An 11,197-nucleotide genomic window follows, 5' to 3' on the forward strand; every position below is an offset into this window, starting at 1 on the left:
TGTAAGAGCATGCATTAGCTTCAAGCAAAACTCATGGAATGGAAATTACTTCTCCCAATTATGAGGTGGGGTTTCAGCATTTACTGGCATGAATCAGCCCTGTGAGTTAAATGAAAAGTATGCAAGACACTTGCTTTCCAGTCTGTGTATTTTGCAGCCTAACATGGGGATGAGGACAAGTATGTTGGACTGTGCTTTGCAGCTGATTTTTAATCATTCCCCTATTACACAAAGCATAAAATGTGTTGTACAATTTGCTTCTGGTTCTGATTTCTTGCATGTGTGATTTATAACCAAGGGCAGTTATTCCAGGTCACATCACATATGTGAGGACAGAGTCAAGGCCCTCACTCAGCTTCAGAGTCAGAGAAGTTCTGGCTCTTGCAATGTGATCTGAGCAAGCAAATCCCCCTGGCCAAAACAAATAGAGCTGATTTTGTTCTGTCTATGCATGGTGTTTGCTTCTTACCCAAACAAGTCATCCTAATGGACCCACATCTAGCTTTAGACCTAAACACTAACTATAGCCATGAATAAGAAAGACAAGAGTGGATTTGGATGTTTACTTAACACATGGACTTGGGGGTTGGCCTTTATGTTTTGTTTTGTTTTGATTTGATTTGTTTTGTTTCCCTTCACTTAGATTTTAAGTTCCTGAGGAAGTGAACATATTATAGGAGGCATTAGGACTGGAAGGTACACAGCTTTAAAAGAAGGCAGGAAACTAAGAATGATAAAGAGGAGAAAGAAAGGAACCTTCTGAGAGGCAGTTGGATGGTTAAAGGCAGCACAGTGGAATAGCAACAAATAATTTCGCTGGATTGGCTACAACTAGCTCTTATGAAGATCAGCAGGCTTGATAATCAGATTCTGCTTTGAACACAAGCACAGATCAAGACAAGATGAAGTGCCAGCTATTAGAAAGAAAAATGTAGTAAAGGGCATAATAAAGTGACCATCAAATAGAATTCATTCCTTCCTTAAAAATCAAAGGAATGTGTATACAGTAAATGTCCAGATTCCAAGTGATGAGAGAAAATGATATTAATGACTATTTTCTCTGTCCTCATTTATGAGTGTCAAATCACCTTAAAGAAACGCAGGGTTGTTAGGTAATCCAATTAATTCATCATTGTCTATTTTCTTTCTTACCGTTACAAGAACTAGGAAAGGTGTGAAATATATCAGCACTTTATTATGGGAAAGTGTGTTTGTTTTGAAGGTGTGCTAATATGAATAGCAATTTATTTTCTTTTTCACAACCAATAATTCAAATATTCAAGAGGTAATAAGGATAAAGGTCCTGGTGATACCACTGTGTGATCAGAGATGGCGTAAGGTCCTTGGACACAGTGTGTCAGTGGCCTTGTTCAGGTGGGTCAGTGTTGGACTGGTCAGGAAGAGTGAAGCTTCTTCACCAAGGTCACAGCCTTATAAAACTGCTGGCACGTAACTAACAATGAGCTGTCAAACTGAATTAATCAGTTTGCTTCTTAATGCCTAAGGTTCTGTGAAAGTCCATTTTCAGGAGATAATTTTTCTTTTCAGAGCTTAAGAAAAATTAGGTGCTTAGGATCAGGATTGGTGTAACCACATTAAAGAAGTATTATTACCTGTATGGGAACAGAGGAAAGCATTATGCTCTTAGCTTGATAAAAGTCCAGTTGTCTCACTAAATAGACCCTTCATGGAGTGGCTTCCCTGGAAGTCAGTGAGCCAGCACTCCATAGTAACTCTGCCCTTGAAGAGACTGCGATTTGCGCAAGGTTGTCATCAAGTAAGTCTTTCTGTGCCTGTACACAAGACATAAGCATATTCCTGGTATGCTACCAGGCCTTCATGCTTCCCCTTTTCGGTAAGGCAACCACATTATTGCTGTTTGCAGGGGAAAGACAGTGTTTTGGTCAGATTTTCCACTTTCTAGTCACTATGACTAAATGAGGTCAGTGGTACAAACAGAGTCACTGTTCTTGCACAAAGCTGGGTTTGAGTTTTTATCAAATCAAACAAGTCATCACTATTTTGCAAGCTGATGAGTAAGAATATGTATATTGAAGACTTGAGTGAAAGAAAGAAAAGGGTTGTTGATGCACCAAGGATGGCTTCAGGCCAAGCAATCTACAAATAGAAGAAAGCACAAATGCATAGAGGATGCAACAATATGTAATCTGTGCATTCGAAGTACTTGGAATGAAGGTCACATGGTGCAAGGAGTTCTGTAAACACACAGGGAAGTAAGGCAGCAGCAGTTATGGAGCTATTTATCCAAACAGATAAAGAGAGATAGGAGGGGAGGGGAGGGGAGGAGAGGAGATTACTGCAGGATAGAGGGGCAGTGACATAGCCCTGAGCATCATGGCAATTTCCAGTACGTGCCACTCTCCAGCCTGGTACTTGATCCATTGCTGCACCTATGGGGCTCACAGCACTCAAGGGAGTCCTCTCACTCTATTGGAAGGAAGTTTTGGAAAGGTGTCTTTTTGTCATTGATTCACCTACTTCAGTGTTTATAGAGCATTATGTGAATTACTGGGTTTAAAAAAAAAAAATAAAATAAAAGAAGGCTTATGATTTTTTTTGCTATTCATTGTAGGTTTGAAACACACTCCTACAAGCCTGATTATATAAAACCAGTCACCCCCAGTCTGGTCCCAGATAATATACCAGCACAGTCTTATTTCCCACCATCCTTCATCTTCAAATCAAGAATAATGACTGCATACCTTACAGTCTTTGATTTGTTTTGTTCTCTGTAAGCACAGACTAGGCTTTACTGATGGTATTTGCCAGCTAATTTCTCACTACATATTGTTTGCATTCTGCAGGCTGTTACTTTGGAAGAGGAGCAGAAGGACCATTTTGTATATGCCTTGTTCTTCCCTTAGCGTGTCCTCTTGGCTACTGTCCCATTTGCTCTCCCTAAGGAAGTTTTTGCCATGCAGAAGAAATAAAAGAACTTGTGTTTCCAGATGAAAGAAGAGCAAAACTACTGAAAAAAAGTTTGTAATTTGAAGCATGCACGCCAAACAGAGCATTGACTGAAGCAATCTGAATAATGCCTGCTGTCCCCTGGAGAAGTCAAAAATCTGTGCATATGGGACCAGGGAACACTGAGGAATGAAATCGGCCTCAGAGATATCTCCTCTCAAACTAATCAAACCTGATCCTTTTGCCTTATGTCCTAGTTCTCAGTGGAGTTGGGATTGTAAACTAGATCTCTCAAGTAACCCAGTATGACCATTCTTCCATTTTCTTGAGGAAACTGAAGAAGCATTGGCTATTTTAATGTAAATCCAATGTACCCTATAATTTCCCCAAGGTGGAAAACACTGAGGTGCTATAGAATTCAAGTTGTAATTCTTTACCACAACATTAAGGAATCCATTCTTGCTTCCAGAATACTGATCCCCTTTTCTCAGACTGTCATGTTATCTGCCACGATGCAAGGTTTGTCTATGGAATCAGCATGGTACAGGTGGGATTTGCTGATGTTTTAGGTGTAGTACTGATCATTTTTGTCCTTTGTTGCATAGACACTACTGCATTCTTCTGACCTCCTAAAGAAGACAAAATTGAAGCTGTGCTTTTGATTGTGTTCTGTGCTGTATTCTTGGCTGTGTGAAGTCTCAGGAAGTATGGCCTTTGTCAAGGTAGAAACCTTTGTCACAGGTGCCTCCAAATGATCCTGATTCCATGGGGATGGGAGCTCTGTTTTCCTTTTTTCACTGTCAGTGCAATAGATGTTCTGAGAGGCTCTAAGAAATGCTTTTTGCAGTATATGAAGTTGTCATACTTCAGTTATCAAAACCCTTCTTGAAAGCTACCCCACGGTATTCATTCGAACTTGTTGCATAAAAAGTCTGAGCAAACTCTTGGCCTGGATGGTAGAAGCTGATGAAGGCAGTGTGTGTTCAGTGGGGTTTAAGGGAGTCTGCTGAATTCTTTGTACAGTTTTCGGGCCTCGGGACAACCAGGATATGGGTTAATTTAAAATAATATTAAGTCATCAGCTTAAAATCAAATTTTATTAGTTAAAAAAGGACTGAGAAGTAGTCATAGACTCTGACCTATGTATTTATTGTCTATTATGGATTGGAAATACACTTTATTGCTATTATTTTATTAGTTGCCTACTCAAAGTTAGCACAGGCTTCATGGAAGCACTTGATGCACCCAAAATACAGCATCACATCTCACATTGTGAACCAAGCCTCAGAATTTGCTATCCTACTGAAAAGTTTCTGTTGCTTTAACTTGCTTCTTGGCTTCTTATTGAAAGAATTACAATTTAAAGTGAGCCTATGCTTAATTTTTTTTTTTTTTTGGCAACATAAACATTCCACTAAATATTTATCTTTTTTATATTAATGTCTCCAGAACATTTGTTAATTGAATCTCTATTTGGATATATTAGCAGTAGTTTGTTTTAAGCCAAAAAGATTTTAAAAAATTTAAAATATATGGTCTGAATGGCAGCCAGAACACAGTATCTTCTCCAAAATTACACCTTTCTAATTTAAATTCATTTATTGCCCATTATTCAAAGTCAATTAAGAGTAAAAAAAGTCAAAAGACAAACACTGTATCGATACAAAATATTTATTAAAAGTTTCATTATTTGCCATTTTGCCATTTCTAACATTTAAAACACTTGTACTACTTCAAATTTATCTTAATGTGTTTCCAAATTATTGTGGAATTGGAGATAAAGATTTTCAGTAATATTTGAATGTACTCTTGCCTGTTTATTCCTTACAGCTTACTTATATTACAAACACTTCCAGAAATCAGTTAAATCTTTTTTTGCCAATATCAATAAATATATGTATAATACATACTTGCTCTTTGATTTATGTACATTCAACTTAATTTAGCAATTGCCAAAGAACACTCATTAAAATGTTCTAAAAGTTAGTTCCTTATCCTAATTGTTAAAAAAAAATGCTTTTAAGTCAGGTTTTTCATCTCAAATATTAGAGTAGCAGAGGAAATACAGAGAAGGAAAAGTTAGTGTAACACGTTATGACTATAATATCATGCACAGCATATTTTTCTTTATAATTATTTTTATTTCCAGGGTAAGTGTTGGGGTTTTTTTTTCTGAACATTAATTTACCTTGTAAATTATCTTAGACCAAATAAATTTTTGGAAATCTCTAAATTTTGCCATAAGAGGGCATTATTCATGCACTTAGACTAGAAAATGCGTCTCAATATACATACATACGTTATAGGAAATGGTAATTACCTACACTCATGCACCAATGGAGTAAAAATATTCATACCTCTGTTATTAGGAATACCTGAAAGGACTTACTGGGACAGGAGTAGTTCACTGTCCTGTGTTCTCTTCCCAGATAGCCTGAAGATACAAGGGAAGATAAAAGAAGAGGCAAAGTACTGCTTTTCCAGTTTGGAAGTTACCACGTAAGAAAACAAAGCCAAAGTTGGTGGTTTGACCTGTGCACAAAATTCAGAAAGTATGCCAAGGCAGGGTTAGCATTAGGCACTTGTTCGTGCCCTCCCAGAAAATGGAAGTTAAAGAGTTAGAACATGTGTAAGACAAAGGATATGAATGCTTAAGTTCCTGCTGTGAATAAAAAACAAAAAATAGGAAAGAAAAATACTTAATCCTGAGCCTCTAACATTTTTTATCAGTGTTGTAAGTTATGAGAATGGGAGGAATACAGAGATGTGCCGTATCAAAATATGGATCTTAGAAACCTTTGGGATGGAAAAGAATTGTCTTTTCTCTGCTCCCCACCAAAAAATTCAGAGAAGTTAGATCCCAAAACATATTTTAATGGCTTCTGCTAATGTTGGTGGATGTTGGATTGTTTCCTAGAAAAATAGAAAATCTTCATTCTGGAATAAGAAGCAAACAAAAAATACACACTAAGAGCCCTGAAAGACTGTTATCATGCAAGCTGCATTCCTGCTCTTGAACAGAGATGGACTTGGGAGTGCACACACTTGGTGTCTTGGGCAGGGATTGTCAACATCTCACCCTGCGCCTCTTCTGTCTGAAAATGTCTCTAGAACAGGATTTTCTTATGTCTTCATCATCCACCCCAATCACGAATGGATTCTTTCAATTTTGAGTCTCTCAGAACACAATTTTCTGATTTAATATTATTTAACATCTACAAAGGATGTATTTCATTGTCCTGTTTCCTGGAATTATGTACTATATCACATGATCACTACCTTTAAGTCCCTTTCACTGATAGCTATAAGGAAAAACAATTTGACAAGCAGAAGACAAATTGCTTTCAGATATGTTTTGGGTATTTTCCAGCTTGTCAGTTCTTTTTTTTTTCCATTGGCGTATACCAGAAATGAGCAGAGATCCAGCAGTAATCTGTTATTTGCAGAAACTGGTAGCTGAAATGTAGAACTGAATTTGGTCATTTTGTCATCGGTGCAATTGTATGAAGAACTATTAATTAATATCAAAAGAATCCTGTGGGGGAAAGATTTATGTGCTTTGAATTTCAACCCACTTCATCACTGCATGGACATTACATTAGGAGTTGAAAAGCCAGAACTTCTGTTGGCACAAAAAATATTATTCTGGTGAAGTCAGTAAGTTCACTGAGTTATGAACTGACAAATAATTTATGTTAACACCTGCATAACTTTTTAAGATCGCAATACATTCCCCATGGCAATAAAACCTCAGTATCTGTAATGGAATTCCTGTTGTTAGAGATGAAAGTCATATCAATTAAATTCTTCATCTACAACCTCGGATTTTTTAACTTCTTTCTTCCTTCTGCTTTAGGAAAAATGACAAGAGTTTTGTAAAATTCATCAGATAACAAATTCTTGGAATGAAGGACTACAGCCCAGATAAATTCCAACATTTGAGCTGATGTCTTTATTTGGAACAGGTTGAAATCAGACAGCTCCATGACTGGCTGCTTTTGGGAGTGCTGTCCTTGCTCCACTTGTGGAATGACAAGTGGAGCTGCTTGTGTGGATTTACATACATGCTTGAACAAATTGTAAGATTTTTATTTGTCATGCATACCGGCAGATGCTCCCCCAAAATTCTTCCTATATATTTTTTTTTTTAACTCTTTGTTGATACTGCTGTAATTCCAATTGTTACCTACATGCTTGAAGATCAAAAGCAATAGAAGGCAAATGGAACACAGCTGTAGAGGGGTGTCCAGTTGTCCAGTAGTGTTTGTACCTGTTTGGGAGCAGGGAGCTTTCTGCCCAGGAACCTCCTTTATGTTGCTAGCAGGTTTACATTATCTTTTACTGGTAATAATTGCAATAAAATGGCAGTGTACCTCTTCCATTGTTTTGGTTCTCTATCAGAAACATTGTGCATCCTGGGAACACACATTAGCTACGGGTTTCAGGGGGTTTCAGTACTTTTCCACTACAGGTCTCAAGGTTTTTTTCCAGTACCCTTAAACTCACAACTGCTTTGTGAAATGTTATTTTAGGCAGTTTATTAGATTTTTTTTTTTTTTTGGAAACAAGCAGGGTAGTTGTTTATGAAAGAGCTGTTACTACTTTCTTAGAAGAAAATATCTGTTATCACTTCAAGAGTCACTGGCTTCCAAAGGCCAACACATACACTTTCCTTCAGTCTCTTCTGTGTAATTGCTCTAAAGGAAAGCTGCAGCCTTCTACAGGCTTCAAACTTGTACCCCTGTGTCCCATTCTTCTGTTTCTACCTGGTTGATGGAACTAGTTTTATTCAGTCTGGGTCTGGCAAAAAAGCAAAATGAGACTCTAAAGTAGTATCTTCTATTCACTGTTGTGGTTCTGGACTAAAAGGAAGCAAACAAACAAATAAAAAAACTTTTCCCCAACACACTCCCCCAGCAAAAACCTGATATATGTGTACAACTCTTAAGTTTCTTCTGTGATCTTGATAGTTAATTCCTGTGTGTCACAACTTCACCTCCCTTCCTATGTGCCTTGGCTTTACATCCCACAGAAAAGGAGAAAGGAGACTCCCTCACTGCATTCTTTCTCCAGCTTCTCTAATTGAATAGGAAACTTTTCAGAAAGTATCTGTCTCTCAATGCCTTTTTCACCTAATGCTATATTGCCTCTAGGTGTTTTTTTAAAGCCAATCCATTATGACTCAAGCAAAACTGAAAAGCTTTTAAGAAGCTATCAGCAATACCCAGTAACACCAGAGCATACCTGTGTTTTTGATGTCGTACAAATCTACTTTGTCAGAGATAGTGTCACACATTTGCAGTATTTGTGTGAGACATCCTTTCAAACGCAGAGAAGGCATGAAGTTGGCAACCTGGCTAAACCTGGAAGGGGTCACTGCAGGAAAAAAAAAGAATATTTAGCAGGAGTATTTTCTATCCTATTTCAAACTCTGTCTGTAAGCATTCAAAGAACAATTCTGATATGCAAAAACCCCCAAATCTTTTAAAGTGCAAATGAATATTTGTGAGCCATCTCAAACAGCCACAGGATTCATTCATGCTTATCTTCATCTTTGGGTAATGACTGATTAAAAATATTTTTGAATAATGAAGGCATTGTCAAAAATCAAGTCTATTCACAAAAGGTACTTGAAAAGAAAATGATGCTCAAGTTGTTGAATACATTTTTCATTCTGAATAGTTTGTTAGACTACTTGCATCTTAGGGAGAACGTTGATTTCCTAGGTTTTAAAATACGGGTTCACTTTGTAAATATTTAAAGATGCTAATTTTATCTTCCTATCATAGAAACTAATTTTGGACAATAATCTTTTAAAGCATCTTTGCTAATGAGGAGGTATTTTGAAATCTCTGCTGACTACTTCACAACTTGTTTGGTGGTTTGCACAGGTGCAGGGTGATGTAAGTCACAATCAAAAGAGAGTGATTTAACTTTTAAGGTGTTTTTTATGTTCCCTTTACACAATTGCAATACATGAAAGACAGGTGATTTCCAAAAATTGAGTTAGTAAATTTTATGGCACAGAAACAGAGAATTTGTATACAGATCATCTGCTTTCAGTAAGCAGACCCCTCCCTCCTGCACAGTCAAAACAAAAGTGATTATTATATGGGATGTTGTAGTATAAGGGAATAAAAAAAATTTGGGTTTTGGGTTTTTTTATCACTTAGATTCCCTTTAGAGGTTATATCACCTTAGCTGTTACAAGTAAAAAAATAAACTGCAAATAACAGCATCAAAGGGAATTCAGAGTAAAAGTTCACTTTCTGAAAAAAATCAAAAACATAATATCTACTTATCTACATAAGCTTATCTACATAACCACCAGAGAATTAGAATTAAAGTATGTTTTATTAGCATTTGCAGATCTAAAAAGAACATCAAGATCAAATGACCAATAAAGCGTTTATTTTTTAATCTCTAATCAAAAGAATTTCACATCCTTTCATATTTAAAATATACATAGAATCCTAGACACTAAAATGTTCAATTCTTTCAATTCTGTGTCATACCCATTTTCTTTAAAGTCAACATTTTCTTTAGAAATTTCTCTCTGAGGGTGAATCAAAATCTTCAAAGCTATCAAAGCTGTTGCTCTACATTAGTAAACTTGTACTTTATAGGAAACAACTGAAAGTGTTTTTTCTTTCTTCATATCTGCCTAAATTGTAGGTTTTATCAGAGCATCACATAAAAATTTGGCTATCTTTTGGGGGCTGCTTAAATTAAAAAATTATACTATATATTATATCATCATATCATACCATATTAAAATATATCATACATAATATAATCTGTCATAAAGGAGTGCATGGGTTTCTTTGTAATTTATATTCATATTAGCACATGCTACTCAGCTGCAGTCACTGGAATTATCTCATTGGCACCTTTGTCACATGAAAAGTGAATTGAACTAAACTGCCAAATCGCAGCATGATTTAGGTTTGCAAGGATTTAATCTCACTCAATCCCCTTTAAACATGGGACTAACTCTGGAGTTAAAGCCAACCTCAAAGTGAGATCATGTTGCTCCTTATCCCATCAGCTCTTGAAAATCTCCAAGGACTGATGTTCAGTCACCTGAGCAGCCTGCTCGGGGAGGTGCCCATAGGCACCCTTACATCAAAGAATTCTTCCTCCTGTCTAAACTGGAGTTTTCTTATTGCAGTCCATCCTTTCCTTGATCACCCCTTGTCCTTTCACTGTGCTCCAGGAAGAAAAATCTTCCTCTGTTTTTGCCACTCCCTTTTATGTAGTCAAGCCTGTTATTTGATCCCCTTTGTCTGTCCTATTTTCTTGTCCTGTTTGCTCTTCCTTGCCTTTAAGCCAGAATTTGGTCAATTCTGATCACAGGCTAGTGGCCATGAGGCAAAGCTTAGGACAGCATGTGAGGCAGGAGGAAATAAGATTTTTCTCTTTCATATACAAACAGCAATAGGGTATTTCTGAATCTGTGACTAAGTGGGCATGAAGCAGGAGAGAAAGATATACAATACAGTTGCCCAATCTGTGCACAAAAAGGCAGCTGCAACAGAGAGTTAAACTTTCTGAGAGTAATTTTTAAATATGCGTTTGAATTTATAATTGAGGGCTGCTGTTCATAGCACAAGAGTATGTATGAGTAGTCCATGAATGAATACCTCACTGGCAATCTGGCCAACTTTGTGTAAGGGAAGTGAACTGATGAATGTATACCATATGTTTAGATTGTGCAAGTGGATGCAATCCTCAGTGACTTCAGAGAAGCTGTCCTTGTTTACACCAGCTAGGAGCTAGCTTTGTGCATGTAATTTTCAGCTGAATAAATGCAGATGTTAGCTTTATACAAAATTTACAGAGTTTTAGGTTACCTTTGTTAAACAAGGCAACTAGCCCACAAGTTTGGATTTGGCAGCAGTGCTCTGCACGGCTGTCTGAGAAGAGACATAGGTTTGGAAGTGAATGTGGCATTTTTTGAGCCTTTGGAAATAACAAATGTCCATATGTCCTACTGTAAGAGAACTCCTCCAAGGCAGAGAAAATAAGGAAATTAAAAGGAGGCTATATGGAACCTGAAACAGTAAAATATGGCAGGATAATATGTGTACCTGAAACTTCACAAATTGCATGCCTCCCTTTGGCCAAAATACACGAGTAACTGCATCACCTACAGCACTGGCATCCTATAGATGCTTCCCAACAGCCAGCTGAACTTTCTTCAAGTCTGCGTTCAATTTATTTACACCCATTGCAGAAAATTTGGGCCTTCCTTCAGATACTGCCATTA

This window comes from Corvus hawaiiensis, chromosome 4, assembly GCF_020740725.1.
Source record: "Corvus hawaiiensis isolate bCorHaw1 chromosome 4, bCorHaw1.pri.cur, whole genome shotgun sequence".
Lineage (NCBI taxonomy): Eukaryota > Metazoa > Chordata > Aves > Passeriformes > Corvidae > Corvus > Corvus hawaiiensis.